Here is a 22,180-nt window from a genome sequence, read left to right on the forward strand (position 1 = left end):
CCATAGGCCTCAATGTTCTCCAAATGTCCACTTGCAGATTCTCCAAAAAGAGTGTTTCAAAACTGCTCAATCAAAAGTAAGTTTCAAATCTGTTAGATGAATGCACAGATCAGAAAGTAGTTTCACAGAATGCTTCCGTGTAGTTTTTAGGGGAAGATAATTCGTTTTTCACCGTACACCTCAATGTTCTCCAAATGTCCACTTGCAGATTGTACAAATAGAGTGTTTCAAAACTGTTCAATCAAAAGTAAGGTTCCACTCTCTTAGTTGAATGCACAGATCAGAAAGAAGTTTCACAGCATGCTTCCATGCAGTTTTTAGGGGAAAATATTTCATTTTTCACCGTAGGCCTTAATGTTCTCCAAATGTCCGTTTTCAGATTCTACAAATAGCATGTTTCAAAACGGCTCAATCAAAACTAAGGTTAAACTCTGTTAGGTAAATGCACAGATCAGAAAGAAGTTTCACAGAATGCTTCTGTGTAGTTTTTATTTGAAGATATTCCTTTTTCCACGATAGGCCTCAAAGCGCTCCTAATGTCCACTTGCCGTTTATACAGAAAGAGTGTTTCAAAACTACACAATAAAAAGAAAGGTTGAACACTGTGAGATGAATGAAGAGAAGAGAAGAAATTTCACAGAAGTATTCTGGGTAGTTTTTACTTGAAGATATTTCAGTTTTCACCACAGGCCTCAAAGATCTCCAAATGTCCAATTGCAGATTCTAGAAAAAGAGTGTTTCAAAACTGCTCAATCAAAAGAAAGGTTCTAATATGTTAGTTGAATGCACTGAACAGAAAGTAGTTTCACAAAATGCTTCTGTGCAGTTTTAAGGGGAAGATATTTCGTTTAACACCATATGCCTCAATATTCTCCAGATATCCCCTTGCAGATTCTACAAAAAGAGTGTTTCAAAACAGCTCAATCGAAAGAAAGGTTCAACTCAGTGACATAAATGCACAGATAAGAAATTAGTTTCACAGACTGTTTCTGTGTAGTTTTTATTTGAAGATATAACTTTATCCACGATAGGCCACAAAGCGCTCCAAATGTCCACTTGCAGATTCTACAAAAAGAGTGTTTCAAAACTGCTCAGTCGAAGCAAAGCTTCTACTTTGTGAGATGAATGAACATAATTGAAAGAAATTTCACAGAATGCTTCTGTGTAGTTTTTAGGGGAACATATTCCATTTTTCACCGTAGGCCTCAATGTTCTGAAAATTTCCACTTGCAGATTCTACAAATAGAGTGTTTCAAAACTGATCAATCAAAAGTAAGGCTCAACTCTGTTAGTTGAATGCAAAGATTAGAAAGAATTTTCACAGAATGCTTCCATGTAGTTTTTAGGGGAAGATATTTCGTGTTTCACCGTAGGCCTCAATGTTCTCTCAATGTGCACTTGCAGATTCCACAAATAGAGTGTTTCAAAACTGCTCAACGAAAAGTAAAGTTCAAATCTGTTAGTTGAATGCACAGATCAGAAAGAAGTTTCACAGAATGATTCCGTGTAGTTTTTAGGGGAAGATATTTCGTTTTTCACCGGAGGCCTTAATATTTTCCAAATGTCAACTTGCAGATTCTACAAATAGAGTGTTTCAAAACTGCTCAATAAAAACTAAGGTTAAACTCTGTTAGTTGAATGCAAAGATCAGAAAGAAGTTTCACAGAATGCTTCTGTGTAGTTTTTATTTGAAGATATTCCTTTTTCCATGATAGGCCTCAATGCACTGCAAATGTCCACTTGCAGTTTTACAGAAAGAGTGTTTCAAAACTGCTCAACAAAGGTAAGGTTCAACTCTGTTAGCTGAAAGCACAGATTAGAAAGAAGTTTCACAGAATGCTTCTGTGTAGTTTTTATTTGAAGATATTCCTTTTGCCACGATAGGCCTCAAAGATCTCCAAATGTCCACTTGCAGATTCTACAAAAAGAGTGTTTCAAAACTGCTCAATCAAAGGACACTTTCAACTAAGTGAGATGAATGCAAAGATCAGAAAGTGGATTCACAGAATGGTTCTGTGTTGTTTTTATTTGAAGATATAACTTTCTCCACGATAGGCCTCAAAGCGCTCCAAATGTCCACTTGCAGATTCCACAAAGAGAGTGTTTCAAGAAAGCTCAGTCAAAAGAAAGGTTCTAATTTTTGAGATGAAGGAACAGAATGGAAAGAAGTTTCACAGAATTCCTCTGTGTAGTTTTTATGGGAAGATGTTTCGTTTTTCACTGTAGGCCTCAATGATCTACAAATCTCCACTTGCAGATTCTACAAATAGAGTGTTTCAAAACTTCTCAATCAAAAGTAAGGTTCAACTCTGTTAGTTGAATGCACAGATCAGAAATAAGTTTCACAGAATGCTTCCGTGTAGTCTATAGGGGAAGTTATTTCGTTTTTCACCATAGGCCTCAATGTTCTCCAAATGTCCACGTGCAGATTCTACAAATAGAGTGTTTCAAAACTGATCAATCAAAAGTAAGGTTCTATTTTGTTAGTTGAATGCACAGATTAGAAAGAAGTTTCACAGAATGCTTCCCTGTAGTTTTTAGGGGAAGATATTTCATTTTACACCGTAGGCGTTAATGTTCTCTAATGTCCACTTGCAGAATCTACAAATAGATTGTTTCAAAACTGATCAATCAACACTAAGCTTAAACTCTGTTAGTTGAAAGCACAGAGCAGAAAGAAGTTTCACAGAATGCTTCTGTGTAGTTTTTATTTGAAGATATTCCTTTTTCCACGATAGGCCTCAAGGTGCTCAAAATGTCCAATTGCTGTTTATACAAAAAAAGTGTTTAAAACTACGCAATCAAAAGAAAGCTTCAACACTGTGAGATGAATGCAGAGAATAGAAAGAAATTTCACAGAACTATTCTGTGTAGTTTTTACTTGAAGATATTTCGTTTTTCACCACAGGCCTCAAAGATCTCCAAATGTCCACTTCCAGATTCTACAAAAAGAGTGTTTCAAAACTCCTCAATCAAAAGTAAGGTTCAACTCTGTTAGTTGAGTGCAGAGATGAGAAAAAGTTTCACAGAATGCTTCTGTGTAGTTTTTATTTGAAGATATTCCTTTTCCCATGATAGGCCTCAAAGCGCTCAAAATGTCCACAAGCAGATTGTACAAAAAGAGAGTTTCAAAACTGCTCAGTCAAAAGAAAGGTTCTAGTTTGTGAGATGAATGAACAGAATAGAAAGAAGTTTCACACAATGCTTCTGTGTAGTTTTTATGGGAAGATATTTCGTTTTTCACCATAGGCCTCAATGTTCTTCCAATGTCCACTTGCAGATTCTACAACTAGAGTGTTTCAAAACTTCTCATTCAAAAGTAAGGTTCAACTCTGTTAGTTGAATGCACAGATCATAAAAAAGTTTCACAGAATGCTTCCGTATATTTTTTAGGGGAAGATATTTCGTTTTTCACCGCAGGCCTCAAGCTTCTCCAAATGTCCAATTGCAGATTCTACCAATAGAGTGTTTCAAAATTGCTCAATCAAAAGTAAGGTTCAAGTTTGTTAGTTGAATGCACACATCAGAAGGAATTCTCAGAGAATGCTTCCATGTAGTTTTTATGGTAAGATATTTCGTTGTTCACCATAGGCCTCAATGTTCTCCAAATGTGAACATGCGGATTCCACAAAAAGAGTGTTTCAAAACTGCTCAATCAAAGTAAGGCTCAACTCTGTCCGTTGAATGCACAGATCAGAAAGAAGTTTCACAGAATGCTTCCGTGTAGTTTTTAGGGGAAGATATTTCGTTTTTCACCGTAGGCCTTAATTTTCTCCAGATATCCATTTAAAGATTCTACAAATAGAGTGTGTCAAAACTGCTCAATCAAAACTAAGGTTAAACTCTGTTTGTTGAATGCACAGATCTCAAAGAATTTTCACAGAATGCTTCTGTGTAATTTTTTATTTGAAGATATTTTTTTTCCACGTTAGGCCTCAATGCATTCCAAATGTCCAATTGCAGTTTATACAGAAAGAGTGTTTCAAAACTTCACAATCAAAAGAAAGGTTCAACACTGTGAGATGAATGCAGAGAATAGAATGAAATTTCACAGAATTATTCAGTGTAGTTTTTACTTGAAGATATTTCGTATTTCACCACAGGCCCCAAAGATCTCCAAAAGTCCACTTGCAGATTCTACAAAAAGAGTGTTTCAAAACTGCTCAATAAAAAGTAAGGTTCAACTCCGTTAGTTGAATGCACAGATGAGAAAGAAGTTTCACAGAATGCTTCTGTATAGTTTTTATTTGATGATATTCATTTTACCACGATAGGCCTCAAAGTGTTCCAAATGTCCACTTGCAGTTTATAGAGAAAGAGTGTTTCGAAACTACCCAATCAAAAGAAAGGTTCAACACTGTTAGGTGAATGCAGAGAATAGAAAGGAATTTCACAGAAATGTTCTGTGTAGTTTTTACTTGAAGATATTTCGTTTTTCACCCTAGGCCTCAAAGATGTCTAAATGTCCACTTGCAGATTCTACAAAAAGAGTGTTTCAAAACTGCTCAATCAAAAGAAACGTTCTAATCAGTTAGATGAATGCACAGATCAGAAAGTAGTTTCAAAGAATGCTTCTGTGTAGTTTTAAGAGGAAGATATTTTGTTTTACACCGTACGCCTCAATATCCTCAAAATATCCCCTTTCAGATTCTACAAAAAGAGTGCCACAAAACAGCTCAACAAAAAGAAACTTTCAACTCAGTAAGATGAATGCACAGATCAGAATGTAGTTTCAAAGAATGGTTCTGTGTTGTTTTTATTTGAAGATATATCTCTTTCCATGATAGGCCTCAAAGCGCTCCAAATGTCCACTTGCAGATTGTACAAAAAGTGTTTCAAAACTGTTCAGTCAAAAGAAAGGTTCTACTTTGTGAGATGAATGAGCAGAATAGATAGAAGTTTCACAGAATGCTTCTGTGTAGTTTTTAGGGGAAGATATTTCGTTTTTCACCATTGGCCTCAATGTTCACCAAATGTCCACTTGCAGATTCTACAAATAGAGTGTTTCAAAACTGTTCAAATAAAAGTAAGGTTCCACTCTGTTCGTTGAATGCACAGATCAGAAAGAAGTTTCACAGAATGCTTCCGTGCAGATTTTAGGGGAAAATATTTCGTTTTTCACCGTAGGCCTTAATGTTCTCCAAATGTCCATTTGCAGATTATACAAATAGCATGTTTCAAAATGGCTCAATCAAAACTAAGGTTAAACTCTGTTAGGTGAATTCACAGATCAGAAAGAAGTTTCACAGAATGCTTCTGTGTAGTTTTTATATGAAGATATTCCTTTTTCCACAATAGGCCTCAAAGCACTCTTAATGTCCCCTTGCCGTTTATACAGAAAGAGTGTTTGAAAATTACGCAATAAAAAGAAAGGTTGAACACTGTGAGATGAATGAAGAGCATAGAAGAAATTTCACAGAGGTATTCTGTGTAGTTTTTACTTGAAGATATTTCGATTTCACCACAGGCCTCAAATATCTCTAAATGTCCACTTGCAGATTCTACAAAAAGAGTGTTTCAAAACTGCTTAATAAAAAGTAAGGTTCAACTCTGTTAGTTGAATGCACAGATTAGAAAGAAGTTTCACATAATGGTTCTGTGTAGTTTTTATTTGAAGATATTCTTTTTCCCACGATAGGCCTCAAAGCGCCCCAAATGTCAGCTTGCAGATTGTACAAAAAGAGTGTTTCAAAACTGCTCAGTCAAAAGAAAGGTTCTACTTTGTGAGATTAATGAACAAAATAGGTAGAAGTTTCACAGAATGCTTCCATGTAGTTTTTAGGGGAAGATATTTCGTTTTTCACCGTAGGCCTCAAGGTTCTCCAAAAGTCCAATTGCAGATTCTACAAATAGAGTGTTTCAAAACTGCTCAATCAAAACTAAGGTTAAATTCTGTTAGTTGAATGCACAGATCAGAAAGAAGTTTCACAGAATACTTCCGTGTAGTATTTAAGGGAAGGTATTTCTTTTTTCACCTTAGGCCTGAATTTTCCCCAAATATCCACTTGCAGATTCTACAAATAGAGTGTTTGAAAACTGCTCAATCAAAAGTAAGTTTCCACTCTGTTAGTTGAATGCACAGATCAGAAAGAAGTTTCACAGAATGCTTCTGTGTAGTTTTTATTTGAAGATATTCCTTTTTGCACAATAGGCCTCAATGTGCTCCAAATGTCCACTTGCAGTTTATACAGAAAGAGTGTTTCAAAACTACGCAATCAAATGAAAGGTTCAACACTGTGAGATGAATGCAGAGAATAGAAAGAAATTTCACAGAAATATTCTGTGTAGGTTTTACTTGAAGATATTCCGTTTTTCACCACAGGCCTTAAAGATGTCCAAATGTCCACTTGCAGATTCTACAAAAAGAGTCTTTCAAAACTGGTAAATCAAAAGAACGTTTCTACTCTGTTATATGAATGCTCAGATCAGAAAGTAGTTTCACAGAATGCTTCTCGGTAGTTTTAAGGGGAAGATATTTCGTTTTACACCATATGCCTCAATATTCTCCAAATATCCCCTTGCAGATTCTACAAAAACAATGTCTCAAAACAGCTCAATCAAAAGAAACTTTCAACTCAGTGAGATGAATTCACAGATCAGAAAGTAGTTTCACAGAATGGTTCTGTGTTGTTCTTATTTGAAGATATATCTTTTTCCATGATAGGCATCAAAGCGCTCCAAATGTCCACTTGCAGATTGTACAAAAAGAGTGTTTCAAAACTGCTCAGTCAAAAGAAAGGTTCTACCTTGTGAGATGAATGAACAGAATAGAAAGAAGCTTCACAGAATGCTTCTGTGTAGTTTTTATGGGAATATATTTTGATTTTCACCGTAGGCCTCAATGTTCTACAAATCTCCACTTGCAGATTCTACAAATAGTGTTGAAAAACTTCTCAATCAAAAGTAAGGTTCAACTGTGTTAGTTGAATGCACAGATAAGAAAGAAATTTCACAGAATGCTTCCGTGGAGTTTTTTGGGGAAGATATTTCATTTTTCACTGTAGGTCTTAATTTTCTCCAAATGTCCACTTGCAGATCCTACAAATAGAGTGTTTCAAAACTGCTCAATCAAACCTAAGGTAAAACTCTGTTAGTTGAATGCACAGATCTGAAAGAAGTTTCACTGAATGCTTCTGAGTAGTTTTTATTTGAAGATATTCCTTTTTCCATGATAGGCCTCAATGCGCTCCAAATGTCCACTTGCAGTTTATACAGAAAGAGTGTTTCAAAACTGCTCCATCAAAACTAAGGTTCAACTCCATTAGTTCAATGCACAGATCAGGAAGAAGTTTCACAGAATGCTTCTGTGTAGTCTTTATTTGAAGATATTCCTTTTTACATGATAGGCCTCATAGCACTCCAAATGTCCACTTACGGTTTCTACAGAAAGAGTGTTACAAAACTCCTCCATCAAATGTAAGGTTCAACTCTGATAGTTGAATGCACAGATGAGAAAGAAGTTTCACAGAATGCTTCAGTGTAGTTTTTATTTGAAGATATTCCATTTTCGGCGATTGTCCTCAATGCGCTCCAAATGTCCACTTGCAGATTCTTCAAATAGACTGTTTCAAAACTGCTCCATCAAAAGTAAGGTTCAACTCTGTTAGTTGAATGCACAGATCAGAAAAAAGTTTCACAGAATGCTTCTGTGTAGTTTTTATTTGAAGATATTTCTTTTTTCACCACAGGCCTCAATGTTCTCCAAATGTCCACATGCAGATTCTACAAATAGAGTGTTTCAAAACTGCTCAATCAAATGTAAGGTTGAGCTCTGTTAGTTGAATGCACAGATCAGAAAGAAGCTTCACAGAATGCTTCTGTGTAGTTTTTAATTGAAGATATTCCTTTTTCTGCATTAGGCCTTAAAGCGCTCCAAATGTCCATTTGCAGATTCTACAAATAGAGTGTTTCAATACTGCTCCATCAAAAGAAAGCTTCAACTCTGTTAGTTGAATGCACAGATCAGAAAGAAGTTTCACAGAATGCTTCCGTGTAGTTTTTAGGGGAAGATATTTCTTTTTTCACCATAGGCCTCAAAGCACTCCAAATGTCCACTTTCAGTTTATACAGAAAGAGTTTTTCTAAACTCTTCAATCTAAAGTAAGGTTCAACTCTGTTAGTTGAATGTACAGATCAGAAAGCAGTTTCACAGAATGCTTCAGTGTGCTTTTTATTTGAAGATACTTCTTTTTTCACAATAGGCCTCAATGTTCTCCAAATGTCCACTGCAGATTCTACAAATAGAGCGCTTAAAAACTGCTCAATCAAAAGTAAGGTTCAACACTGTTAGTTGAATGCACAGATCAGAAAGAAGTTTCACAGAATGCTTCTGTGTAGTTTTTATTTGAAGATATTCCTTTTTCCGCGATTGGCCTCAAGGCGCTCCAAATGTCCACTTGCAGATTCTACAAATAGACAGTATCAAAACTGCTCCATCAAAAGTAAGGTTCAACTCTGTTAGTTGAATGCACAGATCAGAAAGAAGTTTCTCAGAATGCTTCTGTGTAGTTTTTATTTGAAGATATTTCTTTTTTCAACATAGGCCTCAATATTCTCCAAATATCAACTTGCAGATTCTACAGAGTGTTTCAAAACTGATCCATCAAAAGTAAGGTTCAACTCTGTTAGATGAATGCACAGATCAAAAAGAAGTTTCAAAGAATCCTTCTGTGTAGTTTTTATTTGAAGATATTCTTTTTAAAACGATAGGCCTCATAGCGCTCCAAATGTCCACTTACGGTTTCTACAGAAAGAGTGTAACAAAACTCCTCCATCAAAAGTAAGGTTCAACTCTGTTGGTTGATTGCAGGGATAAGAAAGTAGTTTCACAGAATACTTCCAGGTAGTTTTTATTTGAAGATATCCTTTTTCCGTGATATGCCTCTAAGTGCTCCAAACGTCCACTTGCAGTTTATACAGAAAGACTGTTTCAAAACTCCTCAATGAAAAGGAAGTTTCAACTCTGTTAGTTGAATGCACAGATCAGAAAGAAGTTTCACAGAATGCTTCTGTGTAGTTTTTGTTTGAAGATATTACTTTTTTCACCATAGGCCTCAATGTTCTCCAAATGTCCACCTGCAGATACTACAAATAGAGTGTTTCAAAACTGCTTGATAAAAAGTAAGGTTCAACTCCTTTAGTTGAACGCACAGATCAGAAAGAAGTTTCACAGAATGCTTCCGTGTAGTTTTTAGGGGAAGATATTTCTTTTTTCGCCATAAGCCTCAAAGCGTTCCAAATGTCCACTTGCAGTTTACACAGAAAGGGTGTTTAAAACACCTCAACGAAAAGTGAGCCTCACCTCTGTTAGTTGAATGCACAGATCATAAAGAAGTTTCACAGAATGCTTCTGTGTAGTTTTTATTTCAAGACATTTCTTTCTTCACCATAGGCCTCAATGTTCTCCAAATGTCCAATTGCAGATTCTACAAATAGAGTGTTTCAAAACTGTTCAATCAAAAGTAAGGTTCAACTCGGTTAGTTGAATGCACAGATCAGAAAGAAGTTTCACACAATGCTTCTGTGAAGTTTTTATCTGAAGATATTCCTTTTTCTGCGATAGTCCTCAAAGCACTACAAATGTCCACTTGCAGTTTACAGAGAAAGAGTGTTTCAAAACTCCTCAATCAAAAGTAAGATTTAACTATGTTAGTTGAATGCACAGATCAGAAAGAAGTTTCACAGAATGCTTCCGTGTATTTTTTTTTTTTTTTTTTTTTTTTGAGACGGAGTCTCGCTCTGTCGCCCAGGCTGGAGTGCAGTGGCGCAATCTCGGCTCACTGCAAGCTCCGCCTCCCAGGTTCATGCCATTCTCCTGCCTCAGCCTCTCCGAGTAGCTGGGACTACAGGCGCCCACCACCACGCCCGGCTAATTTTTTGTATTTTTAGTAGAGATGGGGTTTCACCGTGGTCTCGATCTCCTGACCTCATGATCCGCCCGCCTCGGCCTCCCAAAGTGCTGGGATTACAAGCGTGAACCACCACACCCGGCCTCCGTGTAGTTTTTATTTGAAGATTTTCCTTTTTCCGCGATAGGCCTCAAAGCGTTCCAAATGTCCAATTGCAGATTCTACAAATAGAGTGTTTCAAACTGCTCAATAAATAGTATGGTTCAACTCTGTTAGTTGAATGCACAGATCAGAAAGAAGTTTCACAGAATGCTTCTGTGTAGTTTTTATTTGAAAATATTCCTATTTCTGCGATAGGCCACAAAGCGCTCCAAATGTCATCTTGCAGTTTATACAGAAAGAGTGTTTGAAAACCCCTCAATCAAAAGTAAGGTTCAACTCTGTTAGTTGAATGCACAGATCAGAAAGAAGTTTCACAGAATGCTTCTATATAGTTTTTAGGGGAAGATATTTCTTTTCTAACCATAGGCCTCAACGTTCTCCAAATGTCCATTTGCAGATCCTACAAATGGAGTGTTCCAAAACTGCACCATGAAAAGTAAGGTTCAACTCTGTGAGTTGAATGCACAGATCAGAAAGAAGATTCACAGAATGCTTCTCTGTAGCTTTTATTTGAAGATATTCCTTTTTCTGTGATAGGCCTCAAAGCGCACAAAATGTCCACATGCAGATTCTACAAATAGAGTGTTTGAAAACTGCTTCATCAAAAGTATGGTTCAACTCTGTTAGTTAAATGCAGAGATTGAAAACAAGTTTCACAGAATGCTTCTGTGTAGATTTTATTTGAAGATATAACTTTTTCTGGTATTGGTCTCAAAGCGCTCAAAATGACCACTTGCACATTCTACAAATAGACTGTTTCAAAACTGCTCTGCCAAAAGTAAGGTTCAACTCTGTTAGTTGAATGCAAAGATAGGAAAGAAATTTCACTGAATGCTTCTGTGCAGTTTTTATTTGAAGATATTTCTTTTTTCACCATAGGCCTCAATGTTCTCCAAATGTCCACTTGCAGATTCTACAAATAGAGTGTTACAAAACTGCTCAATCAAAAGTAAGGTTCAACTCTGTTAGTTGAATGCACAGATCAGAAAGGAGTTTCACAGAATGCTTCTGTATAGTTTTTATTTGAAGATATTCCTTTTTACACGATAGGCCTGAAAGCTCCCAAATTGTCCACTTGCGGTTTCTACAGAAAGAGTGTTTCAAAACTACTCCATCAAAAGTAAGGTTCAACTCTGTTACTAGAATGCAGGGATCAGAAAGAAGTTTCACAGAATGCTTCTGTGAAGTTTTTATTTGAATATATCCCTTTTTCCGCGATAGGCCTCAAAGCGCTCCAAATGTCCCCTTGCAGTTTATACAGAAAGAGTGTTTCAAAACTGCTCAACCAAAAGTAAGGTACAACTCTGTTAGTTGAATGGACAGACCAGAAAGAAGTTTCACAGAATGCTTCTGGGTAGTTTTTATTTGAAGATATTCCTTTTTCCACTATAGGCCCCTTAGCGCTCCGTACGTCCACTTGCAGTTTCAACAGAAAGAGTCTTTCAGAACTCCTTAATCAAAAGAAAGATTCAACTCTGTTAGTTGAATGCACAGAAGAGAAAGGAATTTCGGAGAATGCTTCTGCGTAATTTTTATTTGAAGATATTCCATTCTCCACTATAGGCCCATTAGCCCTCCGAATGTCCCCTTGCAGTTTCTAGAGAAAGAGTGTCCCAGAACTGCTCAATCAAAAGTAAGGTTCAACTCTGTTAGTTGAATGCACTGAACAGAAAGAAGTTTCACAGAATGTTTCTGTCTAGTTTTTATTTGAAGATATAGCTTTTTCCACTGTAGGTCCCTTAGCCCTCCGAATGTCCGCTTGCAGTTTCCACCGAAAGAGTATTTCAGAACTGCTCAATCCAAAGAAAGCTTCAACTCTGTTAGTTGAATGCACAGAACAGAACGAAGTTTCACAGAATGCTTCCGTGTAGTTTTTATTTGAAGATATTCCTTTTTCCACTACAGGCCCCTTAGCGCTCCGATTGTCCATTTGCAGTTTCTACAGAAAGAGTGTTTCAGATCTGCTCAATCAAAAGTAATGTTCAACTCAGTTGAATGCACAGAACAGAAAGAAGATTCGCAGAATGCTTCTGTGTCGTTTATATTTGAAGATATTCCTTTTTCCACTATAGGCCCCTTAGAGCTCAGAATGTCCACTTGTAGTTTCTACAGAAAGAGTGTTTCAGAACTGCTCAATCAACAGTAAGGTTCTACTCTGTTAGTTGAATGCACACAACAGAAAGAAGTTTCGCAGAATGCTTCTGTGTCGTTTTTATTTGAAGATAGTCCTTTTCCACTATAGGCCACCTAGTGCTCCGAATGTCCACTTGCAGATCCTACAGAAAGAGTGTTTCAGAACTGCTCTATCAAAAGTAAGCTTCAACTCTGTTACTTGAAGGCACAGAACAGAAAGAAGCTTCGCAGTATGCTTCTGTGTAGTTCTTATATGAAGATAGTCCTTTTTCCACTATAGACTGCTTAGCGCTCCGAATGTTCACTTGCAGTTTCTACAGAAAGAGTGTTTCAGAACTGCTCAATCAAAAGTAAGCTTCAACTCTGTTAGTTGAATGCACAGAACAGAAAGAAGTTTCGTGGAATGCTTCTGTGTAGTTCTCATTTGAATATATTCCTTTTAGCTCTATAGGCCCCTTAGCGCTCCGAAAGTCCACTTGCAGTTTCTACAGAAAGATTGTTTCAGAACTGCTCAATCAAAAGAAAGATTCAACTCTCTTAGTTGAATGCACAAAACAGAAAGAAGTTTCACAGAATGCTTCTGAGTAGTTTTTATTTGAAGATATTCCTTTTTCCACTACAGGCCCCGTAGCGCTCCGAATGTCTATTTGCAGTTTCTACGGAAAGAGTGTTTCAGAACTGCTCAATCAAAAGTAAGGTTCACCTCTGTTAGTTGAATGAACACAACAGAAAGACGTTTCGCAGAATGCTTCTCTGTGGTTTCTATTTGAAAATATTTCTTTTTCCACTATAGGCCTTTTAGCGCTTAGATAGTCCACTTGCAGTTTCTACAGAAGAGTGTTTCAGAACTGCTCAATCAAAATTAAGTTTCTACTCTCTTAGTTGAATGCACAGAACAGAAGGAAGATTCGCAGAATGCTTCTGTGTCGTTTTTATTTCAAGAAATTCCTTTTTCCACTATTGGCCCCTCAGCGTTCAGAATCTAAACTTGCAGTTCCTACAGAAAGAGTGTTTCAGAAATGCTCAATCAAAAGTAAGGTTCAACTGTGTTAGTTGAATGCACAGAACGGAAAGAAGTTTCACAGAATGCTTCTGTGTAGTTTTTACTTGAAGATATTCCTTTTTCCACAAGCGGCTTCTTAATGCTCTGAAAGTCCACTTGCAGTTTCTACAGAAAATGTTTTTCACAACTGCTAAATAAAAAGTAATCTTCAACTCTGTTAGTTGAATGCACAGAACAGAAAGATATTTCACAGAATGCTTCTGTGTAGTTTTCATTTGAATATATTCCTTTTGGCACTATAGGCCCCTTAGCGCTCCAAATGTCCACTTGCAGTTTCTACAGAAAGAGTGTTTCAGAACTAATTAATAAAAAGTAAGATTCAACTCTGTTAGTTGAATGCACGAAACAGAAAGAAGTTTCACAGAATGCTTCTGTGTTGCTTTTATTTGAATATATTCCTTTTTCCACTATAGGGCCGTTAGCGCTCCGAACGTCCACTTGCAGTTTCTACAGAAAGAGTGTTTCAGAGCTGCTCAATCAAAAGTAAGGTTCAACTCTGTAAGTTGAATGCACAGAACAGAAAGCGGTTTCGCAGAATGCTTCTGTGTAGATTTTATTTGAAGATATTCCTTTCTCCACTATAGGCCCCTTAGTGCTCCGAATCTCCACTTGCAGTTTCTACAGAAAGAGTGTTTCAGAACTACTCAATCAAAAGTAAGATTCAACTCTGTTAGCTGAAAGCACAGAAGTGAAAGAAGTTTCACAGAATGCTTCTGTGTAGTTTTTAGATGAAGATATTCCTTTTTCCACTATAGGCCCCCTAGCGCTGCGAATTTCCACTTGCAGTTTCTACAGAAAGAGTGTTTCAGAAATCCTCAACCAGCATTAGGAGATATACCTAATGCTAAATGACGAGCTAATGGGTGCAGGAAATCAACATGGCACATGGATACATATGTAACAAACCTGCACATTGTGCACATGTAGCCTAAAACCTATAATAAAAAAATAAAAGAAGATAAAAAAAAGAACTCCTCAATCAAAAGGAGGCTTCAGCTCTGTTAGCTGAATGCACAGAACAGAAAGAAGTTTCACAGAATACTTCTCTGTAGTTTTTTTTTTTTTATTATTATACTTTAGGTTTTAGGGTACATGTGCACAATGTGCAGGTTTGTTACATATGTATCCATGTGCCATGTTGATTTCCTGCACCCATTAGCTCGTCATTTAGCATTAGGTATATCTCCTAATGCTGTCCCCGCCCCCCCCACCCCCCACCCCACAACAGTACCCGGAATGTGATGTTCCCCTTCCTGTGTCCATGAGTTCTCATTGTTCATTTCCCACCTATGTCTCCGACACCACCCTCTCTCCTCTCGGCTGTCCTGGAGCCCCTCTTTGCTTCCCCAGCTCAGTCCCCTCTCTGACCGCTTCTCCCTCCCACATCCGACCGAATCTCCTGGCTCCCACGGGGGGACCCAAATTCCCAGGACCCAGGTCAACCACACAAAATTATTTTAAATGGGAAGACTTGAATTCCATTGAATTCATGAAAGCAGGAATCCATCTGATCATTATTTAAATAATTTTGAAATGATAATAGCAACTATCAATTTAACGTTTAACCAGAGTTCAGAATACCCACCATTTTACCACAAAGAATAAAAAAACCTGTTATAACTAACCAATTCAGTAAATTGTCAGGATACAATATTAACATATGAACATCAGGTGCATTTTTTTACAGTAACAACAAAATATCTGAAAAAGGAATAAAGATAATGCCATTTACGATATTATCAAATAGAATGGAATACTTAGGAATGAGTTTACCAAAGAATATGAAAGAGCTGCATACTGAAAACTATAAAATGTTGAGGAAAGAAAATGAAGAATACAAAATGGGAAATATATCCTGTATTCATGGATTCTAAAAATATTGTTAAAATTTCCATACGACACAAAGTGATCTACAGGGTTAAATAAATTTCTATCAAAATTTTAATGCCATTTTATTAAAAGTGCAGAACAACAATTTTAAAATTAGTATGGAACCACAAAAGACCTCAAATAGCCAAATACTGAGAAGAACCAAAAGGCTGGAAGCCTCCCACTTCCTGATTTCAAACTGTGTTACAAAACTATAGCCATCAAAATAGTACAGTACCTTCATAAAACCAATATAACAGAATAGAGGACCCAGAAATAAACTCACAAATATACAGTCAACTAATCCCACAGAACGGAGAAAGGATAAACACATCAAGGAGTGGTGTAGGAAAAACTAGATATGCACAGAGAAAAAGTACACCTTTCTCTCATACCATCACAAAACGAATTTGAAATGAAATAAAGACTTAAACATAAGAACTGAAATAATGAATCCTCTAAAAAAAAAGCGTGGTGAAAAACCTCCTTGACACTGGTCATGGCAATGATGCTTTGGATTTGACACCAAGAACACAGTCAACAAATGCAAAAATGAACAAGTGGAACTATGTCAAAGTAAAAAGTTTCTGCACAATAAAGGAAAAATCAGCAAAATATAAAGGCATTATATGGAATGGGAGAAAATATTTGTAAACCATGTGTAGGATAATATGTAACTATCCAAAACATATGTCACACTAATCAATACAAAAGAGGAACCCACAGCAGAATTAAAAGCAATTTCCTGATTAAGAATTGGGCAAAATACATAAATGGCAATTTTTCCAAAGATATACAAGTGGCCAATAGGTATATAAAAAATCCTCAACATCACTAATTACCAGAGTAATTAAAATCAAAATCACAATGAAGTATCACCTTATCGTGGTGTTTGGATACCTATTATCAAAAAGTCAAAAGATAAAAAGTGTTAGGGTGCAGAGAAAAGAGAACAGTTGTATACTGTTGCTGACGATGTCAATTGGTGCAGCTATTATGAAAAACAGTATGGAGGTTCCTTATAATTTTTATACTAGAACTACCATGAATCCCAATTGGGAGTATATAGCCAAAGGACATAAAATCAGTATCATCAAGGGAATCTGCACTCCTCTGATACAGATAAATAAACTGAGAGATATATAATTTCAGCTTTAATAAAAAGTGAAATTCTTTCATTTACAAAAATACTGATAAATCTTGAAGACATTATGCTAAGTGAAATAAGCCTAATACAGAAGGACAATTACTGCATTGTCTCGTTTGTATGTAAAATCTAAAAAAGTAAATAAAAATAAAAATGCCATGGAAACAGAGTAGAACGGTTGTTCCCATGGGCTAGGAAGTGGGCAAAGAGGGGAGATTTCCATGGAAGGGGCGCACCTTCAGTTACAAGGTGAGTAACTGCCGGGACCTAATGTACAGAATGGTGACTATAGTTAACAATACCGTGTACTTGAAATTTGTTGCAAAAATAGATCTCAGGTGCTCTCAACACACACACAGAAACGTATTAACTATGTGAGGGGATAGATATGCTAACTAGCTTAATTGAGATAATTTAAAAGCGTATACATATCTGAAAACACTCTTGTACACCCTAAAAATACACAGTTTTCAATTTGTCAATCATAGCTCAACGAATGCAGAAAAAAATAAGAGTAACCAGCAGGTCATGTCTAGCCACATGGAAACTGGAAACTCGATTTAAAACGCTCTTGGCCACTGTTTCCAGCTCAACTCGAGAACGGCCAGAGCGCTTCTGGCTCCTGGACTTCGTCGCTCCTCCCGCGGCCCCCGTCGCTGGAGAAGGTACAATCGTTCCTAGGATTCCAGGCTGCGCAGATCAGGCAGGGCAATCGCCGTCCCCTTGCTCTTGCCGCTGCCCCGTTAGGCTCACGGCCCGTCCCCGCCCCCAGCGCCTTCGCTTTGGCGGCCCCTCCTCCTCCCCGAGCCCCAGTGGGCCTCCGGAGAAGGAGGGCGGGGAAGCTGGAACGCGACCGCGGAGCTGCCGGCGCAGGTGCGGGAACGGGAGAAGCTGGCCTCGCACAGGAAGACTTCTCCGAGCGACACGAGCAACCGCCAGGAGCTCCGCAGGCAGCTGGAAGAACTCAGTAACGTACTCCGCTGTGGCAGAAATGGAGATAATAAAAGTCTGATGTAGAAATACTCACAGAGAACCATGCTCCTTGGTCAATCTCAGATTATTATTGTCAGACTTATTCTAATGATGTTAGTCTTCCAAATAAAATGAGTGACTGAACTGTCAGATCAGCAAGATTAGGATATTGAAACTCCTGCTTTGAATTCTAAAGACCAGTTACAAATAGAAAATGATGCTCACCCTGGTACTGATAAAACAGCAAATGTTGAATGTAGACAACAGGGTAATTTGCCTCAAATTCACAGGAACCAACATCTGCATTAGCAGAACAAGATACATCCTTAGAAGGTTCGTCAATAGCTGGAAGTTTGAGAGCTGCAGCAGAAGCGGCTTTATCACAGACTGGATTTAGTTATGATGAAAATGCTGGACTGTATTTTGACCACAGTACTGGTTTCTATTAAGATTCTGAGAATCCAATTTGTTATGATCCAATTTATTACTACCGTGTTGTGGAAAGTGGTCGCTATCGGTTTCATTTTCTAGTAGATTTGCAACCTTATCAGACTTATAACACAAAACAAAAATAAAAAAAATTAGGAAAGGATCCAGACTCTTCTACAAAAAAAAAAAAAAATGAGGAAGAGGATTTGAATTCAGAGGATCAAGAAGCCTTCAGTGTTGAACATACAAGCTGCAATAGGAAAGACAATTTTACAAGTGTGAAGAAAAGGCCAAAATAGGCATTCATCACAAAAATAATCCCCCAAAATTCACTGTTCCAGTTAGTGGAAATACTATGGAATCTCCTCTTAATGAAAACATCTCAATTCAACTTTTTTAAAGATGAGAAAGTGAGAGACACTGATAGTGAACCAGAAGAAGGTGAAATTACAGACTCTCCAACCGAGGGTAGTTATGATGAAGGCATTACAGTGAAGGCAATGCAACTGCAAAAGATACTGAGGAGGAAGATGAGGAAAAAGTGTGGCCCCCATGTGTGAGAGTAATTGTCATTAGATCACCCGTGTTACAGACAAGATCACTCTTCACCATTACTGCTGTAAAATCTGCTACAAATGGAAGGGAAAATGATATGCAGCATATTCTTCGAATCCCTGAAGTTGGTGTAAGTTTCATGTAGAAATTTATTTTGACCATGACTTACAAAATTATGTCCTTTTGCATCAGGCCGTCAAAATGGAACAATTGTTAATGAAAAACGGATTGTTCAGCTGAAAACTAAATGTGACCCTTATTAACTTGAGCATGGGGAGAAAGTGAAACTTGGAGAGATTGGGGTGACACGAACAACCGCCAGGAGCTCTGCACGCAGCTGGAAGAACTCAGTAACGTACTCAGCTGCGGGAGAAATGGAGATAATAAACGTCTGATGTAGAAGAACACACAGAGAACCATGCTCCTTAGTCAATCTCAGATTATTGTCAGACCTACTCTAATGATGTTAGTCTTCCAAATAAAGTGAGTGCCTCAACTGTCAGATCAGCAAGATCATGATATCGAAACTCCTTATCTTCTCACATTCACCCTGGCAGTGATAGCTGTGTTGGATGTGAACCATGATTGGTTAGAGCTCACCTTTTCCTTGATAAGAAAGATGAATCATTTGTTGGTCCAACATTAACTAAGAAGGAAACGAGTTGGATAGAAGAAAAGGATTTTTAAAATATATGAGTAAAATATGGTTTACAGAATACAGACTATGAAGATGATAAGATACTAGACAACTTAAAATATAAAGATAGAGCTGGAAAACATAGGAGCAGATTGGAAGTGAAGGGAATTTCCAAAGAGATGATGCTCCTGCATCTGTTCATTCTGAAATTACTGATAGTGACAAAGGTCAGAAGATGTTGAAAAAGATGTGTTGAAAACAGGAGAATGCCTGGGGAACGATGGTGGGAGAATAAAAACTCTGATACAGCTTCAGCTTCGGCAAACACATGCAGGATTGGATACAGACAAACCATCCTCGATTAAAGAGACTCACCTTCTCCAAAACTAGAACAACAACAGCAACAACACAAACTAGGACAAAGCACAGGAGAGGTTTGCTGAAAACTTTCCAGAAACTAAACTTCCAAAAGATGACTTAAGAACCATTCCTTGGGTAAAAAAGACTGAGGAGTGAAGGTTAATCACAGAAGAATCCTCAAGCTTTTTTAAAAATAGAGTTTGGAAACCCTTATTTTATTGCAGAACGTTTCTCCCCAAAAAAGTCAATGGCACAAGAAAACTGTGTCACAGTTCACCCCTTCCTAATTCAGAAATGTGTAATCAAGTGTGGTTTGCAGCTTTTAAAAAACACTTTTTAAACCAATTAGTGACTGAGTTAAGTTATACAGTAAGTGAACTAAAGTTTACAGGGCACAGATAAGTTTATCAAACTTTACTATTTTATCTTGTCATTTAGAACATCCATATAAGCAATTAGCCATATAAGCAAAATTCATATAACCACTTAAACGTACATTTGTCCTTGTCTCCATCTATTCATACTAAGATGCACAGAAAATACATCAAAAGAAACATTGAAAGTATATAAAAATAAATCTGACAATATAATTATGCCCTTCAGGACCTAGATAAAAAATGTTGAGAAAACATGGATAGTGATGCATACATTTTCTTATATTTGGAATAGCCTGAATCATATTAAAGAACTAATGAACAGGTGACATGTCATAGAAAATTCATCTTTTATTGTTTTCTTCGGTGAAGCATCTGAATTTGTTGATATGTACCATACATTCAGCATTTGTATTTGGTTTGTTTCATAGCTAATGAAATGTTTATACTTGAGCAAATGAGTACAATGTTGAAATAGTCCGTGTGCTGGCATTCATACTTTTTATAAATACCATTGCAGGCAATGAAGTTGTGCCAGAAAAATCTGATTTCTAGTACAAAAGGAATACGTAGCCAGGGCGTCAAGCTCAATATATTCATTGAAAATGTCTTAAATTGCCATAAAAATTTTATAATATTAAATAACTCATTTCAATAAATTATGAATTAAAAAATACAAATGATATATTTTATGGATTAGGGAAGTGCTGATGAGACAGAATGGCAATTGAAGCCAAAAGTTCCAAATTCAGGTAAATAATTTTACTCATATTAGTTTTATGTTAGAGAAAACAAGACTTTTGACCATACACCATTTATTGCAATGGAGTATTTCAAAAAGATGTACATAATATATAATTAAGTTTCTAATGGTATAAAAGTAATCACATTCTACAAAGTATTACAGTATGGTCTATTGATGGGAGGGGTGTTTCAAATGAAAAAACTTGGAATTTCTCATGAGGTAGTGATAGATGCTGTAGAAAATCTATGTAAAATATTTCACTCATATATGTAACTATGGATATTTCTGGTTTTCAGAAAAATAATTTACTTTAAACACTTCATGTAGACAACTAAAATCACCAAGAAGTTACAAGAATTCACAGAATGCCTAATATAGTTCAAAGGAAATTAAGAAAACATCCCAGGACTGGAAGTAAATAAAGGTAATGATGTAGAGAAGTAATCGACCTAAGATGCCAGGGCTCCACTGAGGTGCATCTGATCACAAGAATGTCAGGTCCATGTGGGTTGTTCCCTTCTGACAAGGCAAATGGAATAAACAAAGAGAAACTGCCTGCAGGCATTGGAATGTGGTGTCTCCCATATGTGAGGATTAAATTATAAATTATGTTGCACACAAGAGAGATGAGCTACTGGGGTGAAGCATCGGAAGAAATATGGCACATTAATTTCAGATATTGAATTTATATTTAAATGTTTAAGTCAATATAATGGAAAAACAAGAAATCAAAATATTGTAGAAAGAAACTACGGGCTTGTCAAGCTATCTTTGGAAAAGGGGCAAATGAAAAGTAAAGTATTGAAAGTGTTGTAAAACAATTAAATGTACAACATATAAATTACATATTAAAATAGGCTGAGCCAAGAAGAGGACTAGTATAGAGAAATACTGATCACAATTAGTCATATATGTTATAGAAGGCAAATTAATAGAAAATATAAATATATTTATATATGAAGGTTAGATTGAGAAGAAATAAAAAGCATTTAATTGTTTTACTAGACTCTTTAAACAGGAAGGCAATAGTCAAAGAATCAGTGACTCAGAAATTGGAAACCAGACATGAATTCTTTAAAAGTTTAGGGTGTAATATATGAAAAAAAGGTAAATTAAGAAATACTAAGAAGAAATAATGGTTTTGGTTATTGTGAATACTGCTTAATAAACATGAAATGCAGTTATCTTTTTGACGTGCTTATTTTATTTCCTTTTGATATAAACCCAGTAATGAGATTGCTGGATCTTATGTTAGTTTTATTTATAATTTATTGTAAAACCTCCATGCTGTTCTCCCTATAGAAATGGGAAAAGATTGTAGTGATCTACATTCCTACCAACAGTGTGTAAGTGCCCATCTACAGAATGAATAAAGAAAATGTTATACACACACGCACACACAGGAATAATGTTGTCATAAAACAGAATGAAGTTCCGTCATTTGTGTCAACATGGATGAGCCTAGAGGACATTATGTTAAGTGGAATAAGCCAGGCACAGAAAGAAAAAGACCATGTGCTCTCACTCATGTGAAATCTGAAGAAGTCCATCTCATAGAAGGAGAGAGTAGGATGGTGGTTACCAGAGGTTAGTGATGGCAGAAGGATGAGGGAGTGGGGAGAGCTTTGTCACTGGGTACAAAGTTACAGTTAGAAAGAATAAATCCTGATGTTCTATTAACAGTACGATGACTATAGCTAATAATAATGTACGGTTAATTCTATAATAGCTTGAAGAGAGGATTTTGAACTATATTAGCCAAGGAAATAAGTATTTAAAGTGTAAAATATGCTAATTACTCTGGTTGGATCACGGTACAGTGTATATGGTACAATGTGATGCAGTGAAACATCATATAATTAACACATGATAATTATACATGTTTA

General features: G+C 36.7%; 1 pseudogene; it reads left to right on the forward strand.

Moving 5' to 3' along the window:
- Nucleotides 1-16,050: 16,050 nt before the first annotated feature.
- On the forward strand, nucleotides 16,051-19,405 carry LOC116463947 (angiogenic factor with G patch and FHA domains 1-like; annotated as a pseudogene).
- Nucleotides 19,406-22,180: the final 2,775 nt, after the last annotated feature.

The sequence above is a fragment of the Hylobates moloch genome, unplaced genomic scaffold (genome assembly GCF_009828535.3).
Source record: "Hylobates moloch isolate HMO894 unplaced genomic scaffold, HMol_V3 SCAFFOLD_97, whole genome shotgun sequence".
Lineage (NCBI taxonomy): Eukaryota > Metazoa > Chordata > Mammalia > Primates > Hylobatidae > Hylobates > Hylobates moloch.